Source organism: Ursus maritimus, unplaced genomic scaffold (genome assembly GCF_017311325.1).
Source record: "Ursus maritimus isolate PB19 unplaced genomic scaffold, ASM1731132v1 scaffold_35, whole genome shotgun sequence".
Lineage (NCBI taxonomy): Eukaryota > Metazoa > Chordata > Mammalia > Carnivora > Ursidae > Ursus > Ursus maritimus.
The window spans coordinates 24,621,844-24,648,303 of record NW_024426119.1 but is presented as its reverse complement, the minus strand read 5'-3'; the positions used below and the strand labels follow the sequence as shown (position 1 = coordinate 24,648,303).

Below are 26,460 nucleotides of genomic sequence, written 5' to 3'. Positions count from 1 at the left end.
CCGCCGGGGTCCCGCTCTCCCGCCGCCCGTCCCCCGGGCCGGGCTCCTCCCGCCTTCTCCAGGCGCTGCTCCCACTTCAGGCGGCCCCTGCCAGCTGCAACAGACAAATCGCCGAGGCGGGGGAGACATTCAGGGCATCGGGATGCTGAAGCCTTGGGGTCCCCATTCCCGAGCCCAGCCCGAGCGCCGCCTGAGCGTGGCGCAGTTACTTTGGGTAAGTGAAGACCGTTTGGTCCACAGCTGGCGGAAAAGCCCAGGCCCCCACCGGCCGCGGCTCCAGCCAACCTCTCGGCCTCCCGGACGCCGCCTGAAAAGCGCGCCGCAGAGTACCCATGTCCCGAGAGGTTCTAAACCCCGGGGCCAGTTCGCTAGGTTTATTTTTTTTAATGGCACGAAATGCGCGCAGTGCGCGCTTGAACGCCCCAGCTTCCCTGACTGTCCTCTCCGCCAAGCCGCGGGGCTGGAAGCCCGCCGCGCCGTCCCCGGCCGGCTCCGGGCGCTGCCACCGCCCCCCGAGCATCTGACGCGGAGCCCGGCACCGGGAGTCCCGGGCCAGGAAGCTGTCAGGCAGGGGAGGGCCAGCGCCAGCTGTGGACGTTCCGGGACAGCCCCTCACCCAGTCCCTGTCCCTGCCCTCAGCGCGGCGCAAACGCAAAAGCCTCCGTGGCTGCAGCTCCAGCCCCGGTGGCCGCCCGACCCCTGTCGGGACCCTGGCTGCACCCACTGGAGAAGTAGCAGCTCCGGCTCCCGAGGCGGCGGCGGCTGTTCCTCGGTCTTGGCCGCGGCAGCCGCTGCCCCGCTCCGCCCGCAACTGTCCCAGCTGTGGCCGCCTGTCCGCCTGTGGCACCCACAGTCTCTGCCGCGGCTCCCGCGGCCCCCTCCTTTCCCCACCTCTTCAAGTATCGTCTGCGCAGCGGTTTCTCGCGAGAGAAATACTTTTTTAAAAAAAAGAAAGAAAAAGAAAATGACACCCCCTCCTACATCCCCCCTCATCGCCACCCCACCCCTCGGCCCCATCCATCCTCCCTTTCCACTCCCCTTTGCCAGCCGCCGCCTCGGAGCTGGGGCCTCCCTCGCTCGCAGGATTAGCGCAGTTGGGAGGAGGCAGAGGTGATCAGGTTCTGCCCGGCCTGGGATTTTTCGTTTTGGGGTGAGGAGCTGGGGGAATGGGAAGAGGTGGAGTAGCGGTTTAGCTCTCTCTGCCGCTGGGAGGTCTAGACCCGAGATTAGCCTCTCCCGTGATCTGGGAAGCCCGGCGGACGCGGAAAGCTGTGCCACCTGCACCAAGAATGCGCGTTGGAGACGGTGGCCCCAGAGGCCCCGGCGACCCCAGCGCAAGGGGAGAGGCGTCCTCGCTCCCCGCGCCTCCCCGGCGCCGCCTCACTGCGCCTCTCCGGCCAGGCACGCAGCGGAGACCGGAGCCCCGGAGGCTGGGGCAGGGCGCGTCGCGGGCCGCGGCACGGGTAGCTGCAGGGGCTGGTGTGAGGGTGTGGAAGAGGTCTCCACCACTGCCACTTGCCCCTTGGGCGTCGAGTGCCCACTCGAGGCACTGCTCTTCTGAGGCTCAGAGGTCAAGCCACCCGGCTGATCCAAGATGCTGCAAGTGCCTGAGTGGGATCCATCTGACTCAGAGGCCTGTGAATGTTGGAAGCTGAGATTTGGGATGGGGGTGGTGAAGGCATGGTCCTCCTGCCCAGCCTACAGCTAACTAAGATTGGGCTTCTCCTAGACAATTCTAGTTCACTTCCCCAAACACACACACACACACACACACACACACACACACACCCCACAGACTGCCTCTCCAGGACAACCAAGGCACAGTAACTTTGGAGAATACAGCATTTATGGCATCCCTATGTGGATAAGGCCCAGTGCTGCTTATACTCTATAAAGGCTTAGGAGGGCAGGAAATCACACCCTGGCCCCAGCTACTGGAACTGGAGACCCCAGAAAATCCCCGTTTAGCAGCCACAGCTGTCAAGCCAGAAGTAAGAGCTCAGCACAAACAGGAATCCTGTTGAAGGGGGCTTTCCTTATTTGCAATTGTTTGTGCCTAGATAATAGGGTATAGGGACCTGGGCAAGTTATTTAACCTCTTTCCAATTGCCAGATGGAAATAATAATGTTGACCACACAGAGTTATCATGGCAATGATGAGTCTGATGAACAATGACAAGTGAAAGATGAAAACAGTGAAAGTGTCAAAAATATGAGCCCATTTAAAGTCATAGTTCTTAGAAGTATGCGGTAGCTTAAGGTCTCACCTGTAAAACTTCTCTTAGCAGATTTATGAATTGGAGGCTTGGTCACACACTCTTGGTTGACATTCATCCAAGATGTAATTTACTTGTGTACCAATTGGTACATGATTGAACCTGGCTCCTTGGTGAGCAAGACAGAAGTGTGTTTTCCCTAACACAACAGATAGTCTATAGGGAAACTTGACTTGAAAAAATAATGACCCAATTGTTAAATGCCAAGAGGAAGGAATATTGGATGCTTGCTTAGAGGATATATAACAGGCATATTTGACTTAGGTTGGGACTGATCAGGGAAGGCTTTCCTTCCCTGGAAGGAAGTGATATTTAACTTACGTCCAAACACGTAACTAGACTTAACTTATGGTAGTGGCTCTCAACCCTGGCCATACAGAATGACCTGGAACCTTAAAAAAAAAAAAAAATCTGACAGCATGAACCAGCCCCCGGAGTTCTGATTTAAATAGCCTTGGGTAGAACCTGGATGTGGGCATTTTTTTTAAAAAAAGCTCTCCATGTACGGAAAGGTAAGAGAGTTGTTCAGACCAGGAAAAGCATCTAAGCAGAGGAATCGTGGCTCAGGAGAAGCAGGGTAGTTGGAGATCCAGGAAGGTCCCACAGTATTCTGGACTGTTCTTCACCCTCTGAGGAATCTGGAAACTCTGCCCGCTTTCCCTACACTCCAGCAGCATGTGAGACACAGTAATCTCTCTTAGACTCTTCCACTCGGAGACATGTTGCACAGCAGCAGCTAAACACAGGCTTTTCTAAGGCTTTTGCCCACAAAACAAAGAGCAAAACTTGGTGCCCCCCCTTCTAACATTTCTGAACATTTCTATTAGAACTCCAAACTGCCTTCCCGGGTTTTACCCCTAAGGGGGAGATTTAGATTAAAGCTCGCTTCTGACCTTTGCCCTTTTTTTCCTCCTCTTTTTCCCTTGGCCCCCTCCTTCAGTAGAGCAAAGACTTTCTATGACCTCTTCATATTGGTTGGGAGCTCTACACCCCACAAACTGCCCTTTTTGGGCAATAAGTCTCATGGCTTAACCATAGGACATAAGAGGGGAAAAAAAACCTGATCACTGGAAGAGATATGCACTTTTAAATATGTAAGAAATATGTAAGAAATAGTCCCATTATCTGAAGCAGCATGTTAACAATCACAAAATTTGGTAACAAATACAGAAAATCATGTCTTTGCAATAAGATTTTCTTGATGCCAGCTAATCCAGGAGCCACCTCTCTTTAAACTTATCAGTTTATAACACTGTTTGTAAAATAAGTCCACAGGCTAGATAGAATTCCCTTGTTCCTCCTCTTCAAAAGATTCTACCCATTGTATCAAATTCCTCCTTGTTCGTGAGGAATTTTTGCTCTCTCTTGTTTAAACTTCATTGCACCTAACTGAATCTTTCAATTAATAAGTATTAATTGTAATATATAATTATAGTATGCTTACTGTGTGTCAGCACTATGACAGGCACTGACAATTAGAATATTTACATATTGTTTGGGTGAGCTATAATTTTTTTCTGTAATTATTGTACTTATTCTCCCTAGCTGGATTATGGATCCTTAAGGACAAGGCTGTATTCCTTATTCAAGGAAATTTGTACAGTGTCCTGAAAACTGTTACAAAAGATAACTACTTTGTTGGCTGCTGTTTGATCATTTAATCTTCTGGCATTTTTGCTTCCAGACCACTCTCATTAGTCTGTATCTACTGAATAAATATCTGTGTCAGCAGTCTCTGTCTATAAGAAAACTGACTCTGGATAATTTAAACAAACAAAAAATTGCTTAATGTATTATCAGGTTATGAGATGGCTCATTGAACCTGATTCTGGAATAAAATGGAACTAATACAGTTCTGGGTAGAGGCAGCAAAAACAAATGGAGAACCTCTTCCAGGTAATACAGTGTACGTGAATCAATTCCAACCATTTTAGTCCTTCCGCCACCTCTCTTAGGGTTCGAATTCAAAGGCTAGGGTCTAATTGCCTGGCTAGTTTAAGGAACTGGCCCACAATCCTACTCAGGGGATGATGGAGAATCCTGATGCTTGGTCCTAACAAGCATGCCATGGGAGACTGGTTACTCCATAAAGGATGACCACAACACTATTACCCAAAACTGGGGGCATTGATGCTTGTCTGTCTGTCTGTCTGTCTGTCTGTCTCTCTCTCTCTCACACACACACACACACACAAAATGTCTGAATGTCCCCTGTACCACCACTTCAAGAGCTTTCAAGGATGTTTAGAGTTTACTGAGATAAAGCATTTCCAAGAGCCTAAGAAGAATACTTTAAAATTAGATTCTAGGTCTCTTATTGAAAACTAAAGCATTACTTTGTAAAATGAGTTAACTAGACTCTCATGAAGCCCCAATTCTCTCCATTGATGGTGGCAAATAGATCCTTCATAATGCAATCAGTCATAGTATCAAAAACTAGCCTTGGGGGCACCTGGGTGGCTCAGTTGTTAAGCGTCTGCCTTTGGCTCAGAGCGTGATCCCAGAGTCCTGGGATTGAGCCCCACATCAGGCTCCTCTGCTGGGAGCCTGCTTCTTCCTCTCCCACTCCCCCTGCCTGTGTTCCCTGTCTTGCTGGCTGTCTCTGTCTCTGTCAAATAAATAAATAAAATCTTTAAAAAAAACCCCAAAACTAGCTTTGGCCTCAGAGTGGAATACCGCTCACATTGTAGAATTTTGAAGTTACAAAAAGAAAATGCATATATGACAGCTACCAGAAACCATACCCACTTATATCAGAAAAACAATACCAAATCACATACATCATCTCATTTAATCGTCACCACAACTTTTATGGTAGATTGAAAAATATAAGCACAATAATTCTTATCATCTTCCATCAAGAAGTGGAGACTGTTGGGCACCTGGGTGACTCAGTCGGTTAAACGTCTGCCTTCAGCTCAGGTTGTGATCCTAGTGTCCTGGGATCAAGCCCCGCATAGGGCTCCCTGCTCGGCAGGGAGTCTGCTTCTCCTTCCCCCACTCTAGTGCTCTCACTCGCTCGTTTTCTCTCTCCCTCTCAAATAAATAAAATCTTTAAAAAAAAAAAAAAGAAGAGGAAGAGGAAGAGGAAAAGGAAGAAGAAGAAGAGGAGGAGGAAGTGGAGACCATTTCCCAACTGTTTCCCTTTGAATCTGAGTTGGTCTTGAGGCTTTCCTTAACCAAGAGATATATGTGGAAGTAACACTGTACGACTTCCAAGGCTAGGCCTTAAGAGGTGTCGAAGCTTCCCTTTCTTTTGCCTTGAGATGTGAGGGTAAACGTTGGCCTGAAGATGTTAGGCCCTAAGATGGCCATGCCTTGAAAAGGTCCAGGATGGGGTAACCTGGGTGGCTCAGTTGGTTAAGCAACTGCCTTCAGCTCAGGTCGTGATCCTGGGGTCCCGGGATTGAGTTCCACGTTGAGCTCCTTGCTCAGCAGGGAGTCTGCCCCTCCCTCTGCCTCTCTTCCCACTTACTCTCTCAATCTCTCTCTCTCTCTCTCTCTCACACACACACACACACATAAATAAATAAAACCTTAAAAAAAAAAAAGAAAGAAAAAGTCCAGGATGAGAAACTATGTCTCAGCTAAGCGGAGACCCTCACCAAGCTGCCAGTTAAACGCAGCTACGCATGTGAGTCCAGTAGATCAGCAGAAGAATTGCCCAGTGAACGCACAGAATAAAAATATCATTGTAGGTTTAAGCCTCTTAATCATTAGGGTGGTATATTGTATAGGAATAGATAACTAATACAAACTTAGGAGGGAAAATGTTGTCTCGATTTTAATAGATAAATAAATTCACATTCAGGAAAGTCAAGAAACTCGCTTACATTCATAAAGCTAGTACTAGAGGCAGGGCTAGGTTCAGAACCATGCCTTTGACAACAAGTCAAGGGTACTTTCATTTCATCACCACTACCTTGCCCATCTGCCACAAAAATGCCAGTCAAGTTCTAGGGTTCGTGGAGATGGGAGCCACTCCCACTAACCCATAACACATGGTATTACTACAGATAATTCATTCCTTGCGCTTCACTGCAGTCTGAATGTACCCCGCTTCCTATGTGAGAGCTCCATTTGCTCCATGCTACAGTCACTAAGATCTCCCCAGGAAACGAAGGGATCATAACAGCCGCTCTAGTCAACTTCCCTGTGTCTCTGCTTCAGTTTCTAGTTCCTACTCACATCAGGTGAACACAGCAGGTGTTCAGTGAATAGTTGTTGAATGCACAAATGAATACGTTAACTTCCTTTGAAGATGGTGTTACGATGGCAACTTAAAACCTCACCCATTTTCCCTTAGCACTCTGTGTGTTGAGGAAAGCCTTAAGGCTCCCAGCTAGTGATGGAGCCCTGCCACGTCACATTGCCTGGCTGTGCTTTAGGCCTTCTGTCTTGGGAGGTAATAAAAATGAGAGGGTCTTGGCTTTGAAAAAGAACTAAGGTAGAGTTAAGTTGCCTGCTTGCTAGCAGAGTACTTCTATATATGTCCCATTTGTTATTATTATTGTTTTGTTGTTGTTGTTTAGTTCATGTATTCATTTAACCAAATTCAGTTGAAAGTCAGGCACAGTATGCCAGCCATGGCCAGAAGCTGAGGATTTGACTCTGAAGGAGCTGCCATATCTGCCTGTGAGAATCACAAGGTCTAGAGCATTGGAAGAGACCCCTTTAGTGACAGCTACCCTTTCGTAAGCCTGGGTTATGAAGCACTGTGTTCAGTGGGAAGTTAGTAATGTTCTTCCCATTTTACAGTTTTAGAGAGTTTGAGTTTAGGGAAGGGCGGTTTAAGTTGACATAGATAACTCCTTTTAAGGAAAATTTGTACATGTTTGTGTCTGTATTTACACTCGGGCTCCTAAAAATTCCTGCTTCAATGTAAAATTCTGGCTTTGTGAGGGGGAAAAGTGAAAAAGAAAAAAAAAACTTTAAAATGTATGCATGCTAGAGAAGGAATGTGATTTTTTTTCATTTTAATTATTTTCAGAGGTTTTATTGTAGAAATATTTGAGCTATTTAAAGAAAAAGGCATTTTTTGTAAGTATTTTCCCATAATCCCACCACACTCACACAATTGTTTTTATTTTTATTTTTTGCTTCCCTCTCTAGTCTGTGTCCATATGGTGTAATTTACACAGTCTAACCAAGGTGTGTGTGTGTGTGTGTGTGTGTGTGTGTGTGTGTGTATAGTTTTGTGTTCTGCCGAGCAGGGAAGAGAATTTGTTCAGCACTGCAGTGTTTAATCTTCACATTTTGCAGATGAGGTTCCTGGGTGAGGTTTGCCGAGCTGTACTTCAGGCAGAAAGCATGTACAACTGTTACATTATGTTATTGAAATAATTTTCATTACCTCAATCCCCCAAAGCAAACAGTTCCTCCCCACCCAAAACAAAAGCTCTGCTTCCCAGACTTCATTTCATCTGTGTTTGCCACGAGTTCTGTGACCCACCCTGGTATTCCCTGTCATTTTTTTCTTTCTACCAGACGTAACGGATACCAGCCCCAAAGCAGAGGGGAATAGAGAAAAGGCCTGGACAACAAGAAAGGACAGAACATTGTATCCATCACAAATTAAAAACACCTTCTCTCTCAGCTCCATTCAACAGCATTTGCCAAACACCAGCTCCGTGCTCCACACTACGGTAGACCCCGCAGGAGTCACCATAAAGTGTCAGCACTGGGTCCTCCCGGAAGGGTTACACCCTCTCTCAAGAGAGAGACATCAACTGTCTATAGCAAAGGCCAGCAAACTTTCCATAAAATTGTAGTCACTAAATATTTTAGGCTTTGTGGGCAGAGCGCTGAAAGAAAGCAAATTTCCACAAAATTTACTGACAAAAATTAATATTTATGAACACTGAATTTAAATATCACGTAATATTCACATGAAACAAAATACTAGTCCTCTCGTGAGTTTTTCAATAATTTAAAAGTTCAATAACCATTCTCAGCCTGCAGGCTGTATAAAAACAGGCAGTGGGATGAGATTAGGCCCATGGGCCGCCTTGGTTTGCCAACCCCTGATGAATAAGACAAAAGCATGCACAGAAAACGGCTGGGGATTAGCCTGCAAAATGGGCGGCACCAAGACAGAAGTCGGGGGAGGAGAGAGGTGGGGTGGGGTGCGGTGGGCTTGTCCAGTCAGGAAGACTTAATGGAAGAGATGGGATTTGAGCAGAGCCTTGAAGGGAGGGTAGGATTTGGCTGCCTGAGACAGTCTGGGAGAACATTCCAGCGGAACCGAAGAGCATGAGACAAAGGCACACAGGGAGGAAAGATCATGGGCCAAAGGAGACTATGAGGTGTTTCCCCATCCTTCACTGTGACATACCTCGAGCTCTCCAAGGCTTTGTGACACGCCCTGGTCCGGGTACTGATGGAGGGGAGGGGTCCTATGGGCTTGTGGGAAGAGGGCTTTAAATGACCCTGATTAATCATGTTGTATGAGTATTTACAATATTCATCACCCAAACTTTTTGGAAACACTGAGATCCATCGGATCGGTAGTTTAAAATTGATAGAGGACAAACTAGACTTTATTTTTCTTCATCAGGAGACGGTTCAGGTTTCAATTAGTCACCTATTTTAAGGAATTTCTGTGGACAACCAACTTTTCTCAGGATCTTAATAATATTCTAATCATACCAATAAATGCCACATGCCCTAACCCAAATTTTCATGGCCAATCTCAAGGTTTGAATTGAGTTAGGAATGACAAGTAGCTTTGCTTAGTGACATTTATTTTTTCCTACAGGTTTTTGTTTTTACTTTCAATCTGCATTTTCTCTAAGAAGTTAGTAAATAGTGGATACCTTATGAAAAAAATGTTCTTCCTGGCTGACTTTATCTATCCCAATGATTTCACCTCCTGCTCATAAAATGCTACTAACTCCCAGATCTGTATCTCCAGGCCAGATATCTCCTTAGAGGTTCAAATTTAGCTGCCCAAGTTCCTGCTCGGTCTCCACCTCACCCTCCCACAAGCTGGGCAGCAGCCTCCAAGATCATCCCCAAAGATCTCCACCTCTTGATACTCATGCCCTTGGGTAATCTCCTCCCCTTGAGTGTGGGCTAGACCTAGTGACTCACTTCTAGCAGCTAGAGGGTGGCAGAGGTGCTGAGATGTCACTTGTGATATTAAGTTACAGAAAGACTCCTGGATTCCATCTTGCTTGCCCTTTCCTGTTCTCCTGCTTGCTCACATTGCTGGAAGCAGCTGCTGTGTTCTGAACTGCCCTAGAGAGAGGCCCTGCGGTAACGAACTGAGAGAGCCCAACAGCCAGCAAAGACGTAAGGCCCTCAGTACAACAGTCCTGGATGAACCCACTTCTGCTAACAACAATGGGTGAGCCTGGAAGCCTTCCACTGAGACCACAAGTCCAGCCAACAACTTGATTGCAGCTTCAAGAGACCTAGAGCACAAGGCACACAGCTCAGCAGTGCCTACAGAGACCCACAGAAATGGAGATAATAAACGTGTGGTCCTTGCAGCCACTAAATTTTGAGCCAATTCATTCCAGAGAAATAGATAACTGATATATCAGCAAACTCCCTAAACCTGTTCCTTCCCCTGAATTCTCTATTTCTATTGACAGGACTGCCATGCATCCACTCACCTATGCTGACAATGGGTTTACTAAACACCCTTCATTTGTGTTTCTTATATCTACAAAAGCTCAAATGTTTTTGTATTTTTCAATCACAATCAACATAACTTAGTAAGCTTAAAATTTGACTCCTGGGAGTCCCATCTGGAAATCAAGCCGTTTGTGCGACCTAACATGCTGTAGCAGGAAATGCCTCTATTTCTACATGATTTTCTGCTAGCAACAACATTAATGGCATCATACTAGGTAACTTTCCACAGATAATCAGCCCCTGGGAAGTGTCTAGTGTGATAGAATGGGAGAAAGGAGAGTCTGGGAAACTCTAGAAAACAATGCCTGTAGCTTGCACGTCAACCACAGAAATAGGGATGGGACAAGCATGGGATTAGAAGACCCATGTGGGTCCTGGTCTGGGCTTCACTCCTAATCTGCTGTGTTCTTGGCAACTCGCTTTATTTCTAGGAGCCTCAGTTGCCTCTTCAAGAAAATGAGGGGGATAAATTTCAGCGGAAAGCAGAGCCGTGGGTGGGTTGCTTCAAGATGAACTAAGAAGCTTGTCAAGTTTCAGATTCCCGTCCCTAACACTCACACCATGCTGATTCAGTAGGTCTGAGATGTGGCCTAGGAATCTGTATTTCTAAAGTGACCAGCTCCCTGAAGTATATCCAGGTAAAGAAATCCTTAACTTTACCCTCTCAAAGGAAATTTACAATTCTAGTGCTGTAATTGCCAAGTAGTTTCTGTTTTATGCCAGTTCTACTTTGTATGTACTTTATAAAACATACAAAAAATTAAAAATGTATAGGATGACTTTGTGTATGTGCATATATGCATAAAGGGGTTCTATGCACAATTTCCGAGGTGTGTGGGGTCGGGGTTTCCCCACAACACCAAGGAGCAGTTCTTAGACACCAGCTAGGTGTCCCATCATTCAACTCAGTTCTGACACTATTATTGGTATAGCCTCATATTCCACAGTCTAAGGACTCAGTCTCATGAGGTCGCCCTCCATTTCAGACACCAATCACACGCCCGCTTTGTTATCTGTGCTTCTGACCAACCAACTACAGACAGGAGATTCCCACGACCCCCCTTTTGGGTTACAGGTTAAGGGCTCACTCCTACAAGACTGCCCCTCCCCTTCAGGTGCCAATCGCAAGTCCAGGTTGTCACCTGTATCTCTGACCTAACAGCTATCAATCAGACGTTCCCATTACCCTCCTTGGGTATAATTAACCTGCTACAGTAGCTCACAACTCAGAGAAACAGTCTACTTACTAGATGACAGGTTTATTATAAAAACAGATAACTTGGGGACAGCCAGATAGAAGAGATGCGTGGGACAGGGGGCAGAGCTTCTATGCTATTTCAGAGTGCACCACTCTCCCTAAATCTAAACATGTTCACCAGTCTGGAACCTCTCCAAATCCTCTCCATTTTTTGTCTTTTTATGGAAGCTTCATTACATAGGCATGAGTGATTAATTCATTGGCCACTGGTGATTGATTCAACCTCCAGCCCATTTCCTCTCCCCCAGGAATCAGGGGGTGGGACTGGCATTTCTACCCCTCTGTTCATGGTTGGTTCCACCAGCTCCCATCCTTAGGTGATTTCTGAAAGTCATCTTATTAACATAAACCCAACTGTGGTGGAAAAGGACCTGTTATGAGTAACAAGACACCCATTTACCTTTTTGGCTCTGAAGCTTTTCAGGAACTGAGGAGAAGAGGCCAAATATTACAAAAGAAGATGCTCCCACTGCTCTCATCACTCAGGAAATTCCGAGAGTTTTGGAAGCAATGAGCCAGGAACTGTGGACAAAGACCAAATATATATATATATATAAGAAATATATTTTGGTAACCTGCATGACAAAATATATATTTCCTATAAATCATGAAATCCCACTTTCTCCCATTGTATCTTCTTCCAAAACCCTACTGGATCTCCTTGCATAGTGACAGGGACACATGCACCTTATTGGGATACCCACTGGAGACTATGACAAGTCTATTGGAATTGGGTGAAGAGAGGCACAAAGGTCCAGGAATACCAAAGACAAACAGGTTAGCAGGTGGGTTTCTTATATTCACAGTACTGCTTGGTATTGCATGGAATCATCAGAAGTAAAAGATATTGGCCCAAAAGAACTTACAGGCAAGATGAGAGGGTATGTGTGTGTGTGTGTGTGTGTGTGTGTGTATGAAGAAGGTGGTGAGTTTGATGCTTGTTACGTGTGGCAGTTCTAAAGGCAGCTCAGCTGAGCTGGAGTAGCCAGTAGGCAAAGGAAATGCAGAGGATTGTTTTGGAGAGACTGGGGGTTTAGACTGGTGAGCGCCTGTAAGAAATTATATTTACCAGGTAATTAAAATTGCACTTTCCTATAGAGTTTTGATTCCTAATAAACATGCAAATCGACCTGGAAGGGATAACCCTATTGTTAACCAGCTTTTGTCCTTTGAGTTTCAGATATATTCTTGGGAACAGATTCTGATAGGAATTTCGAGTAACTAAAGAGGAAAGGAGGGATACCCTCTAAATACCAGAAACAAACTCTGCTCCTGGCAAATACGAGGAGAAAAAAGACCTTCAAACCTCCATTTGTGGTCAGAATTTTGGGAATGACTAAGAAACTACACTCATGTATTGCATTTACTTCTGGATGATTTGTGAATGATAAATATTATAACTGCATGTGGATATTCAAATGACATCGATTAAAGAAAGCTTTGCAAATTTTTTTTTATTTTTTTAAGAGAGGACAATTATTTAAAACCTGTCTCCAGTGTTTATAGCAGCATTATCAACAATAACCAAGTTATGAGAAGAGCCCAATGCCCGTTGACTAATAAATGGATAAAGATGTGGTAAATATATATACACAGTGGAATATTACTCAGCCATCAAAAAGAATGAAATCTTGCTATTTGCAACAATGTAATGGAGCTAGAGAGCATTATGCTGAGTGAAATTAGTCAGTCAGAGAAAGACGAAGACCATATGATTTCAGGGGCACCTGGGTGGCTCAGTTGTTAAGCGTCTGCCTTCAGCTCAGGTCATGATCCCAGGGTCCTGGGATCGAGCCCCACATCGGGCTCCCTGCTCGGCAGGAAGCCTGCTTCTCCCTCTCCACTCCCCCCGCTTGTGTTCCCTCTCTCATTGTCTCTCTCTCTCTGTGTCAAATAAATAAAATCTTTAAAAAAAAAAAAAGACCATATGATTTCACTCGTGTGGAATTTAAAAAACAACACAAATGAATATGGGGGGAGGGGGAAGAGAGGCAAACCAAGAAACAGACTCCTAACTATAGAGAACAAACTGAGGGTCCCTGGAGGGGAGGTGGGTTAGGAGATGGGTCAAACAGATGATGGGGATTAAGAAGGGCACTTGTGATGAGCACTGAATGTTGTATGTAAGTGCTGAATCACTAAATTCTACACCTGAAACGAATACATATACTGTATATTAACTAACTGGAATTTAAATAAAAATTTGGAAAAAAAATAAAAATCTTAAAAAATCAAAATAAGGGCGCCTGGATAGCGCAGTCATTAGGCGTCTGCCTTCGGCTCAGGGAGTGATCCTGGCGTTCCGGGATCAAGTCCCACATCGGGCTCCTCGGCTGGGAGCCTGCTTCTTCCTCTCCCACTCCCCCTGCTTGTGTTCCCTCTCTCACTGGCTGTCTCTCTGTCACATAAATAAATAAAATCTTAAAAAAAAATCAAAATAAAACCTGTTTATAATCTGCAATAACAAATTTACATTTCCAGAGTTAAATCTGCAGCTCTTGACTTAAGATTTGAGAATACTTTAGAATTACTCTCTTTATGGCTGGGTGTAGAGATTACTTAAAAACTTTTTTTAATTAAAATTTTTAAAAAATGTGTTTTCTCTTCCAAAGTGGATAATACTATTCTATGCCAAGAGCTTCTCTTCTGCACTTATGCACCCATCCTCCAGTTGCTGGGAATGTTAACTGCTAACAGTGCATAGCTGTATTCATAACTAACATTACCTTGGCCACAGAGAAGCACGCAGCCCAAGGTGACACATCCTTCCCAGGATATAGTCCAATATTTTCCACATTCCTAAAAGCCTGTTATGGATAAGATAAATTCAGCATTCCAAGATAAAAGGAAAGAAGACACAAATTACCACTATCAGGAATAAAAGAGGGGATATTATTAAAAATCCTACAGACATTAAAAGGTAATCATGAATAAATTCATGCCGATGAATTTGACAACGTAAATGAAATGGAAAAATTTCTTGAAAGGCATAAATTATGAAACTGATATGTAAGTAATAGAAAACTTAAAGAGACTTTACAGCTATTAAATAAATTAAATTCACAATTAAAAATATTCCCACAAGGAAAATGTCATGTACAAATAGCTTCATTGGTATATTTTATCAAACATTTATGAGAGAAATATTAACAATCCTACAAAAACTCATTCAGAAAAAAAAAAAAAGAGGAGCAAATACCAAACAAACACATTACAAGAAAATATAGGACAGGTCAAGATTCTTTAGAATTGTGGGGACAATAATCTTCAAGAAAATTTTAGTAAATTGAACCAAGCAATATATAGAAGGGAAAATGTATTATGAACAAGTGGAGTTTGTCCCAAGAATGTAAAGTTGGTTTGACATTCAAAGAATCAATGTAGGGGCAACTGGGTGGCTCAGTCAGTTGAGCATCCAACTCTTGATTTAGGCTCAGGTTCTTACCTCAGAGTCATGATATCAAGCCCCACATTGGGCTCTGCACTCAGCATGGAGCCCGCTTGAGTTTCTCTCCCTGTGCTCCTACCCCCACTCTCTTTCTCTCATAATAAATAAATAAATAAATACATAAATAAATAAATAAATATTTTTGAAAAATCATTGTAAATCTCCATTATTTTTTTAATTATTTTTTTAAAGATTTTATTTATTTATTTGACAGAGATAGAGACAGCCAGCGAGAGAGGGAACACAAACAGGGGGAGTGGGAGAGGAAGAAGCAGGCTCCCAGCAAAGGAGCCTGATGCAGGGCTCGATCCCAGAACGCTGGGATCACCCACACCCTGAGCTGAAGGCAGACGCTTAATGACTGAGCCACCCAGGCGCCCCTGTAAATCTCCATATTAATAGATTAAAAGATAACACCCATATGCTTGTCTCAAGAGATACAGAAAAAGCATTTAACAAAATTAAACACCAAACTATTATAAAAGCTTTCAGCAAACTAGGAATATAAGGGAATGTCCTGATGAAGGGGATCTATGAAAAAAACTACACTAACATCACCTTTAATGGTGAAAAACAAAATACCATTACCTTTAAATAACAAACAAGGGGAGAATAATTGATCTCACCATTTGTATTCAACATTGTGCTGGGAGTTGCAACCAATGTTATTAGGTAAGAAAAAGAAATGAAAGACATACAGACTGGAGATAGAGAAGTAAAACTGCCACAGACAAAATGATCGTGTATATAAAATATACTAAAAATTCACAAATAAGTGACTACAACAATAAAGTAAATTCAGCAAGGGCACAGGGCACAGGTCATTATACAAAAAGATCATTATAATTCTACTTGCAAACAATAAAATATTGTAAAATGGATTAAAAAAATTTTTTAAACAATGCTGTTGGGAACTCTACCTTTAGTTTGGCTGAATAACCTCTTATTGGACCCTTCTACCATAACAATAAACTCTGGAGGGAAAAAAAAAACATAAAAACTAAACAAACAATAATAACAACAAAATTATCTAAATGACTGGAACGTGAACAAAAGCAGGTTCTGGAGGGAAAATGACACCTAAATGAAGAAAATGGCACACGGTGTATATTCTGTTTCTTACAACTCTGAGTCTGAAGACAGACTGCAACCAGCATTGTGTAGGGTGACTAAACCTTTAAGAGAAAAGTCAGTCTTTTAGGACTAAAGAAAAGAATACAAAGTCTGGAGCAACTCAGTTGCAAGAAATGAGAGTGGAATCCCAAAAGGAGAGCACAGAGGTGGGGAGCTACAAATTTTGTGTATATACTCATCCCATATATCTACCAAACCCTTCAATTTGCATAGGTGGACAGACTGCAACCAACGCAGTTAAGGATACAGGAACTGAGCTGCAATTTGAACTACTACCCAAGAGACGGAGTCCATAGTTTGAGCCCAGCAAAGTTAATTGCCTGTTAAATCAAACAAATCACAACTCTCTCTGGAGAAATACAATAAAATTGAAAGTCTTCACAACTTAAAATTCACAGTGTCCAGGATACAATCCAAAATATTCAACACAAAGAAACAGAAAAATGCAAGCAATTTTCAAGAGAAAAGACAATCAGTAGAGATAAACCCTGAGATGTTCCAGATGTTGGAATTAGCAGACAAGAAATTTTAAAGCAGGTATTTTAATTCTGATCAGTGAAGTAAAGGAAAACATGCCCATAATGAAAAGGCAGAGAAATAGAAACTATAACAAAGAACCAAAAAAAAAAATTGAAAACTGGTAAATATATATGAAACTAAAAATGTACTGGATGAGGTTAACAACAGAATTGAGATGACAGAGAATAGAGTCAAGAAACTTGAATATTAATCAGTAGAAATTCATCCAATATAAAAATCACAGGAAAAAAGACTGGAAAAAAATTAACAGAGCCTGAAGAATTTACCTTATCAATGTCTAACATGCATGTATTTGAAATTATGTAAGGAGAAGAGAGAGAGAAGAGACCAGAAAAATTTTTGAATAATAGTGACCACAAATTTTCCTATTTTGGAGAAGGTAATATTTACTGATTGAAGGTAATCAGAAAATCTCAAGAAGAATAAATATGAAGAAAACTATGCTGATACTGCTGAAAAGCAAAGATAAAGAGAAAATATATTTTCTAAATTTTCTAAAAGATTTTATTTATTTATATATATCTTTATAATATATTACAGAGAGAGAGAACCTGAGCAGGGGGAGCAGCAGGCAGAGGGAGAGGGAGAAGCAGGCTCCCCGCTGAGCGGGGAGCCTGATGCAGGCCTTGATCCCAGGACCCTGAGATCATGACCTGAGCCGAAGGCAGACGCTTAAATGACTGAGCCACCCAGGTGGCTGAAGAGAAAATCTTAAAAGGAGATACAGAAATGACACATCATGTACCAGGAAACAATGACACAAGTGAATATTGACCTCTTATCAGAAACAATGAAGGCAAGAAAAATATGGAATAATATCTTTAGAGTGCTGAAACAAATAAAATCATTAGTCCCAAAGTCTATATCCACAAAAATACTTTCCGAGGCCAAATAAACACATTTTTGTTAAATAAATCATTTAAAAAACTATCAAAAATATGAAATACTAGGAATAAACTGAATAAAATGTGAAATATCCATACACTAAAATCATAAAATATTACTAAAATAAATTAAAGACCTGAATAAATGGGAAGATATCAATTTATATATTGAAAGACTCCATATTGGTAAGTCAGTGCTTCTTAAGTTGGCCTAGATATGTACAGCCTATAAACATAATCCCAATTAAAATTCTAATAGAGTTTTATTCAAAAATTGAAAGACTGATTCCAAATTTTTAGGGAAAATACAAAGGACTAAGAATAGCCAAAGGAATTACCTGTTCAGTAATTTTATCAATTGCTGAGAGTGGGGTATTGAAATCCCCAACTCTCCTTTCAGCCTAGTGGTCACTGGCACTGCCTCCTTATTTCTTGTGGCTTCTGGGTGGGCATGCGGACGCAGGTGACCACTGTACTCTGTAGACACTACCCTGGTGTAGAAATCAGAGCACCATGCGCTTCCACTGGGCAGGAAATGGAAGAATAGCTTCCTACTCGGCCCTGCTGACACCCAGTGCAGGGACTGAAGAACACAGTGTGTTTTCGTGGGGTAGGGGAGAGAGGTGTGTATTTTCCATTGGTGTTTGGAGTAGGGCTGGCATTGCCTAAAATATTTTGTTGTTAGGCCATCCTTTTCCCAAACTTTGGCCAGGGGGAACAGAGTTACTTGTTATTTACTTGCCAGGGGAAGGTTGGGAGCTGTTTGTTTCTGTACCTGCTGACTGTCTGGGTTGGAGATTTCTGCAGCTCCTGGTTCAAGATATAGGAGAGGCTGTAGGGAAACCCAGAAACTCACCACCTTATTCTTCCTTAAGTCCTGAGGTCCCTAGGAAGCCCATCTTCTTTTTTCTACCTTCCGGAGACTTCCTAAGCTCATGGTTCTGTTAAATGCACAAGGATTTAACCTAAAGGATACAGATAAAGAATTTTTAGTTGTAAGAGGAAGGAGCTGGGAGGAATGGAGCTACACATTTAGGTGAACCAGTTCATTTGAAACAAATCACAAAGTTAAAGGACTTACACTATAACTAAGTAATCAAGACACTGTGGTCCTGGTGACAGGATAGTTCATGGATCAATGAAATAAATTAGAGAGTCCAGAAGCAGACCCACTTGTATACAAGCCATTGATTTTTTATCTAAGTGCCAAGGTAAATCAATGAAGAAAGGACAGTCTTCTCAATAAATGATGCTGTAAAACTGATAGCCATATGATAAAAGTAAGCTTTGAACTTTATCTAACACTACATAAAAATCTTAAAAGGGACCTATGTAAAAGATAAAAATTTAAAAATTTTAGATTAAAAATATAGAGAAATATATCTGTGATCTTTGGCTAGGCAAAGATCTTTTTAGACAGGGAAAACAAAAGCAAAGGAAAAAAAATGATGAGTTGACTTCATCAAAACTAAAAACATCAAAGACACTATTAAGAAAAGGCAAAGGGAGAAATCGTAACAGATACCTGACATTGGACTTATATCAAAATATATAATGAACTTCTACAACTCAATAAGAAAACAACCCATTTTTTAAAAATGAACACGATATTTAAATTTCACAAAGGATTATATAAATAGCACATGCAAATATGTTCAATATCATTAGTTATCAAAGAAATGCAAATTAGAACCGCAATGAGATCACTATACACTGGAGGACCTAATTAGTTTTATTGATAAGCAACCCTGTGAGACAGGGCTAATCCTGCAGCCAATATGATACATCGACACAGATTTGGGATCTGTAACTTCCAAGACCAACAAGGCCGGAAAGCTCCAAAGAATATAGAAGAAATATCTAGGTAAGCCTCAGTTCCAGATGGCACATACTCCACTCCTTAATCTCTGTAGAGCTTCTAGTGATGAGATATATACAATCCAGCAGCTGAAACAGAAATTAACTGTCCTTTTTAGACCTGCCTACTCCATGGATACCAGAACATAATGTTCTTTTCTCATCACTTCAGCTCTTTTGGCTGCTTCTCAGAAACCAATAAGTAAATGAACATGAAAAAGAAACTATTTTTTTCATATACAGGCTGCCCTCCTTCTCTGAAAGTAGAGTATTCCTATGAAACTTCTCCAAAGCTGAAACGGTGTACAACAAAGAAGCAATCACCATTAACTTATACAGAAAAAAAATTGAGCATTCCCAGACCCAAAAAATAACTTCTTAGGCTTTTCTGATATTTCAGGACACATCTTGCTAGCAGATGCACAAAATAAATTGAGATAAAGCACAGATGCTCACAGACACATTTCAAAGCTACGGCAGCTTGATGCTGAGATGCTGGGTGTAGTTCCCAGGAAAGGAGTTTGGCAGTACCACTGTTGCTGCTGGGGGTGTGCTGCCTCTATAATGGCTTACTACAAAGCAAACGCTGAACACTGTTTTTGTTTTTCGCCTTTTTTCATAAAAGCGAAAATCCTAAGGGGTGCCTGGGTAGCTCAGTCTGTTGAGTGACCAACTCTTGGTTTCAGCTCAGGTCATGATGTCATGGGTCATGGGATCAAGCCCCAAGATGGGCTCCATGCTCAGCCGGGGGTGGGGAGGGTCTGCTTGAAGATTTTCTCCTTCTGCCCCTCCACCCAACACTCGTGTGCTAAAATAAATGAATAAATCTTAAAAAAAAAAAGAGCAAAAATCCTAAGATTTCTTTCAGTTAGTGAAAGTGGGTACTAATGTTGGTCTTTTCTAAAGGTGAAGTGGGGTAATGTAAACTTTCAAAAAGTGGAAGATACCTGTATAGAAGGTAAGACTCAAGAAAATGAGAAGACAAGCCACAAACTAGGAGAAAATATGTCCTATCTGATAGAAGACTGTTATCCAAAATATACAAAAGACTCCTAAAGTTTCACAGCAAGAAAACATACAAACAAATTAAAAAATAGGTGTAAGTCCTGAACAGACATCTCACCAAAGTAGATATACGGATGGCAAATAAGCGTAATGAAAAGATGCTAAACATCATTTGTCATTAGGGAATTGCAAGTCAAAACAACAGGATACAGCTACCCACCTCTCAGACTGGCCAAAACACTGACAACACCAAATGCTGATAAGGATGTGGAGCAACAGGAACTTGCATTCATTGCTGGTAGGAATGTAAAATGGTACAGCCACTTTGGAAGATGTTTTGGCAGTTCCTTACAAAATTAAACATACTCTTACCATACAGTGCAGCAATCATGCTCCACTTGGAACATTACTCCACACAAAAACCTGCACATGAATGTTTACAGCAACTTTATTCATAATGGCCAAAACTTGGAAGCAACCAAATGTCCTTTGGTGGGTGAATGGATAAACCATGGTACATCCAGACAATGGATTATTATTTATCACTAAATTGAAATAAGCTACAAGCCATTGAAAGACATGGAGAAATCTTCAATGTTATTACTGAGTTAAAGAAGTCAATCTGAAAAGGCTATATTCTATAGGATTCGAACTATATGGCATTCTGGAAAAGGCAAAACTATGGAGACAGTAAAAAGATCACTGGTTTCCAGGGTTTAGAGAGGAAAGAGAGATGAATAGGTGGAGCATAGAGGAATTTTAGGGCAGTGAAACTATTCTTTGTGATACTATAATGATGGATACACGTCATTGTACATTTGTCCAGTCCCAGAGAATGTATGACACGAAGAGTGAACCCTCACATAACCTATGGACTTTGGAGAATTATTATGCGGATTATCATTATGTCAATGTAGGCTCATCAATTGTAACAAATATCTCAATTTGGTATAGGATATTGGTAGTAAGGGAGGCTGTGGGGAGTTGGGGGGTTAGGAGGTACATGGAAACTGGGCTTCTCATTCAATTTTCTATGAATCTAAAACTGCTGCCAGGAGCGCCTGGGTGGTGCAGTCGTTAAGCGTCTGCCTTCGGCTCAGGGAGTGATCCCGGCAGTCTGGGATCGAGCCCCACATCAGGCTCCTCTGCTGGGAGCGTGCTTCTTCCTCTCCCACTCCCCTGCTTCTGTTCCCTCTCTTGCTGGCTGTCTCTATCTCTTCAAATAAATAAAAATAAAATCTTAAAAAAAAAAACAACTGCTGCCAAAAATAAAGTCTTATGGGTACCTGGGTGGCTCAGTCGGTTAAGCGTCCAACTCTTGATATCAGCTCAAGTCTTGATCTCAAGGTCGTGAGTTCAAGCCCTGCATTGAGCTCCACGTTGAGAATGGAGCCTACTAAAAATAAATAAATTACAATAAAATTTTTAAAATCTTTTTTTTTTAATATGCAAGCAAGATAACTATTCCTGATGTACTCTGCCTGGCACATTCTGCTAGTCACTGCAAGGCACATTCCAACAACAGGAGAAGTAAGTAGAACCTAGATGTTGAGTTGTAAGGGCCAAGAAAAGAAATTTTTCCACACTTGTTTCCCTACTCTTCACTTCAGTTTCTCCAACCCTCCATTCTAACTTTTTGTGTCCCCCAAATTCCACATGATTCATTTATTTGTAATTCATAGGGAGAAGTAATATCTTAAACATTAATAAATACCTTTCTTGTATAAGGGTATAGATTCAGCTCCTTTGCTAAGACCAGGTTTTGATAAGGGATCCTTGGCTGAAATATTACAGATAAGCAGAAATGGAAAGAAGAGGGAAGGAGAAAAAGATCACAGAAATAGAAGACTGTATGTACTGAAGACCAATTTTGAGAATTTCACCAAAATAAGACAGAATTTAAATTTAAAAAAAATTCGTAACTATCTGATTTCAAAGCAGTGCAATTGTTAAAATGAATTTCTGAAAACTGGAGAATGTTATAAAGTTCTCTGCTCTTTCCCCAGATTTCTGATCTTGGATAAATTATTTAACTTCTCTGTGAACCAGTTTTTCCCAGCTGTGAAATAAAGACACTGCTTGCTTACTGCCAAGGCCATTCCTGGAATAAATCATGGTAGTGTGGTCCCACCCTAAATATTCTGATATAGATGAAACCTAATTCAAATGAATATTAAGTGTAGCTTTGAAGGAGATAAGAAATCAGAGAAAGGCAATGTACGGCCTCGGGGGAACACATGAGCACATGGTATTGTCTGGCAGGCACTTCTCATGGGAAACATGTAGGCTGATTATAATACAGTTGGGCTTGTTACTAAAGCAAGGTAAGACACTCCCCACTTCACTCTCTTTACCTTGTCCGCAAGTCATAACCACACCCCTGGTCCTGCACTGATTTGTCCGTTTCCTGAGTCCCTCAGGGTTCTAGACTATTACCAGAACCTTCTATAACTCAAAAATAGATTTATCAACCAAAGGGCAATGTAAAACTTAATTAAAAATATCTAAGCGTTTTTCATAAAAGGTGTCTTCATCAATTCGAGAAGTCACTATTGTTTGGAGTTGGTAATGGAAATACCTTAATTGAAAACTGATTCAGAAATGTGAAAAACCAACATGAGAACATACTTCAGAATGCAAAGGGAGAAAATTTTCAGAGAGAGAGAGATGAGAGAGAAGATAACAAGCAGGGAGGACAGGAAAGGGAGATGGATGCCAAAAACTTGTTACTGCTCCCAAGAGAGAAATGAGAAAACCTGGTACAGAAATAACAGCCAAAAATACCACTGAGGAAAATTATCCTGAGCTGAAAAAAGAGGGGAGTGAGCAAATCAAAAGGCTCTACCTTATTCTAGGCTAAATAAATAAATAAGAGGAGGCTTGCTACATCACAGAGAGAACGAGTAAGTAAATACCAGAGAACATGAAGAAGATATGTCCTAGCCAAGTTTCCCCAGAAAGCCACGTGAGACAAAATCCTATTTGTGAGCACTTCAGTGGGGAATGTGAGCCCAGGGAGCAGAAGTGAAAGAGCGGTGATGTAGGGTGTAGGATGCATTTGTTATCTATTGCTCTGTTACAGATGCTCCATTACACTCCAAAAATTCACCATTTAAAAGAACACGTTCATTATCGCACAGTTTCTGTGGATCAGGAATCCAGGAGCAGCTGAGCCCAGTGCCTCTCAGGCAGAGTCCCCTGCAGGGCTGCAACAAGATATCTGCTGGGGCAGTGGTGGGACAAGGTGCAATGAAGGTCCCTTGGGGGTGGATTGGGGGAGGATCTGCTCCATCTTCACTCAGGCGGGTGTTTGCAGCCTTCATGTCCTCACTGGCTATTGGTCGATGACATCTGTTCTTGCCATATGAGCCTCTCCACAGGGCTCACAACACGGCAGGTTGCTTTCTCCAGAACCAAACACCCAGAGGGAGAAAGAGAGCAACAGAGGGCAAACAAGATGGAAGTCAGTCTCTTTATAATCTAGTCTCAGAAGTGACATTCTATCACCATTGCCATATTCTGTTTCTAGAATAGTCACTATGTCCAGCCCACAATCAAGGAGAGAGGATTACCTGAGGGTGTGAATACTATGAGGCAGGAACCCAGGGGGCGTGTAGAGGCTGCCGGACCTAGGAAAGGAAAGGAAAGGAAGGAGCATAGATCCATTAAGTTTTGCCCCACAAGGCAATAACTCTCATTCCTCCAAGTACAGGCTTAGGACGGGCTTTCCTGGGAAGAAAGTGTATGCAGGAGGTGAGAGGTGCATGAAGCAGCCCTGGGACCGCCTTGAGGGAGAGGCTGTGCCACGACATCTGCATGAAGCTGGAGGAGTCTGCATGGAGTGGGTTGCCCCAGACTGGTGAGACCGAGAGATCAGAAGTGCCCTGTAAGAAGCAGGCTCTGTGCCAGACGTAGAGCCTGCTTAAGATTCTCTCTCCCTCTGCCCATCCTCACTCCTGCTTTCTATCTCAGAAACACAGAAAGAGAGAGGGAGAGAGAGAGAAAGAGATCAAGGAAGTAATGGAGGGAGGGAGGGAGGGAGGGACGGATGGACGGACTGGATCTTCTAGCTTGAGGACTCAGCATAATCAAATTTCCAGACTGTTATAAATTACCATATCCCAGTCCCCCAATACTTTCCATGACAACAGTGGCTTCAGTAACTGAAGGACAGACAAGATATAAGTGGACATATTGTATTTAATAAGTAGGTAAGCATCACTATTATTTACTTTATTAAATTCTTCTTGGACTTTAACCTGATAGCTCATCTTTGTCATGTCTTCAAAAGCAATACACTTCTTCCTGTTCAATTTTCACCTGGGTGTTTATATTACATTGAGAAATGCCATAGGGGCTCCTGGGTGGCTCAGTCAGTTAAGTGTCTGACTCTTCATCTCAGGCTCAAGTCTTAATCTCAGGGTCATGAGTTCAGGCCGTGCACTGGACTCCATGCTGGGTGTGGAGCCTACTTAAAAAAAAAAAAAAAAAAAAAAAACTCATAGACTCAAAGAACTTATTAGCTAGAAGAAACTTTAATTAAAATTCATTTACTTTAACTTCTTCTCTCCAGGCAGAACTATCCCTCAACCACTGAAATCAAAATATATATATATATGATTTTTTAGAAGATGTCCAGACATACCAATTTTAGATGTCACTTAGTGACTGATTTTAACTATATATCTGTTTCCATAATTTACATATATATATAATTTTAATTACATCTATATATTCCTGAATATATCTGTATCTATACCTACATCTCTCCCTCCCTCCTTCCCCCACCTCCTCTATGAAGAGATTACGTGTTGGTGTTACACCAAGAATGATCTCTTTGAAACAGGCTGAACACTTTTTGCAATCCTTTGAAAAAAGAACATGTTCAACACAAAAACTTAAAGAATTAGACAAATTTATTATGAGTTGTTAATTGGTCTTAAAATAATTATTAGAAGTATTAGATCTTTCCTTTAGAATAAGTGGGCAAGAGTAGAAGCAGGGAAACCAATCAGGAGATTATTGGGGTTGTCCAGGTGAGACAGAGTGGTGGCCTGAACTGGAGTGATGCCAACAGAGATGGAGAGGAGTAGGCACAAAGTATATTGGGGAGATAAAAGCAGTGTGACTTGCTGCTGATAGTTGGCTGTGGGGGACCAGGAGAAAAAGTCAAAGGTGAGTTCTGGGACCAAATGGCCAGATGCCTGGTATCTGCTTCAGAATACCCCCCGAGGGGAAGGGGAGTGTGGGTGGCAGTGGTGGAGAAGCAAGACTGACCATAAACTGATCATTGTGAAGCTGAGTGACGGGTGCATGAGGTTCACTTTGCCATTCTATCCCTTTTCCTCATGCTCTAAATTGTCCATGATAAAAATGTCTTAACATGCCAATCTACCTTTACCTAGTGATTTCAGTTCCAAAAATCAACCCTAAGGAAACATTCAGAACTAAAAAACAGATTTTTTGTATCAGAATATTCACAGGATCCTCATCTCAATATTGAAATATTAAAAACAATCTTGTTGACTAACAAAAGGGTAATAGTTAAACACATGGTGACAGAATCATATGAATTTATTATATGATATTTCTATTAAAAATCATGTCCTTAATAATTTGGAAAATACTGACTATATAATAGAAAGTTAAATATATAAATTCTATATATACATATATATACGTAAATATATATATGCCAAAAGAAAATACACATCAAATTATTATCATTGTAGGGGCGCCTGGGTGGCTCAGTCGGTTGGGCACCCAACTCTCAGTTTGGCTCAGGCTGTGGTCTTGGGGTCTTGGGATCGAGCCCCACACTGGGCTCTGCACTCTGTGGGGAGTCTGCTTGGGATTCGCTCCATTTGCCCCTCCACGCCCATCCCTAATATAAATAAATCTTCAAAAAAATATTATCATTGTAATGAGGGAATTTTGAGTGATCTTTTATTTTCTCATTTATACCATATATGCATTAGAAAGAAGTAAACATTATTTTAAAGGGTAGGAAAAGAATGATTTGTTGGAATTCATCACTCCTAGGCATGACCGTTAAAACCACAATTGATTTTCTTTCATTCTGGAACATTTATTGACTACTTATTATTTGCAAAGCATAGTTATTCTATGCCATTTAGCAGGAAAAATAATTCACATTTCAGATGAGTTCAAAAGAGAGGAGATAAAGTTGGAGAGAGCAAAAAGAAGGAATTTAGTATTTAGGGAGCTCAGAGTAATTTTCTAGAAAGATAATGTGTTCAATTTGGGAACACTCAAGTCCAATAGAGTTAATAGCAATTCCCCACCCATTTCCTTTATTGCCGCTGCTTCAATATGGTCTTAAAACCACAGAAAAACAATATTTCATATGTCCCACTTCAATGAATTCTAACTTCATGATGAAAACTAGGAGAAAAG

At 41.9% G+C, this 26,460-nt stretch overlaps 1 long non-coding RNA gene across 1 annotated transcript; it reads left to right on the top strand.

Moving 5' to 3' along the window:
• Positions 1 to 14: 14 nt before the first annotated feature.
• On the top strand, positions 15 to 12,803 carry LOC103676718. Its single transcript, XR_572193.2, has 3 exons — positions 15 to 214; positions 9,422 to 10,555; positions 11,845 to 12,803. It is a non-coding gene; the product is annotated as an uncharacterized LOC103676718 (long non-coding RNA).
• The last annotated feature ends 13,657 nt before the right edge of the window (positions 12,804 to 26,460 follow it).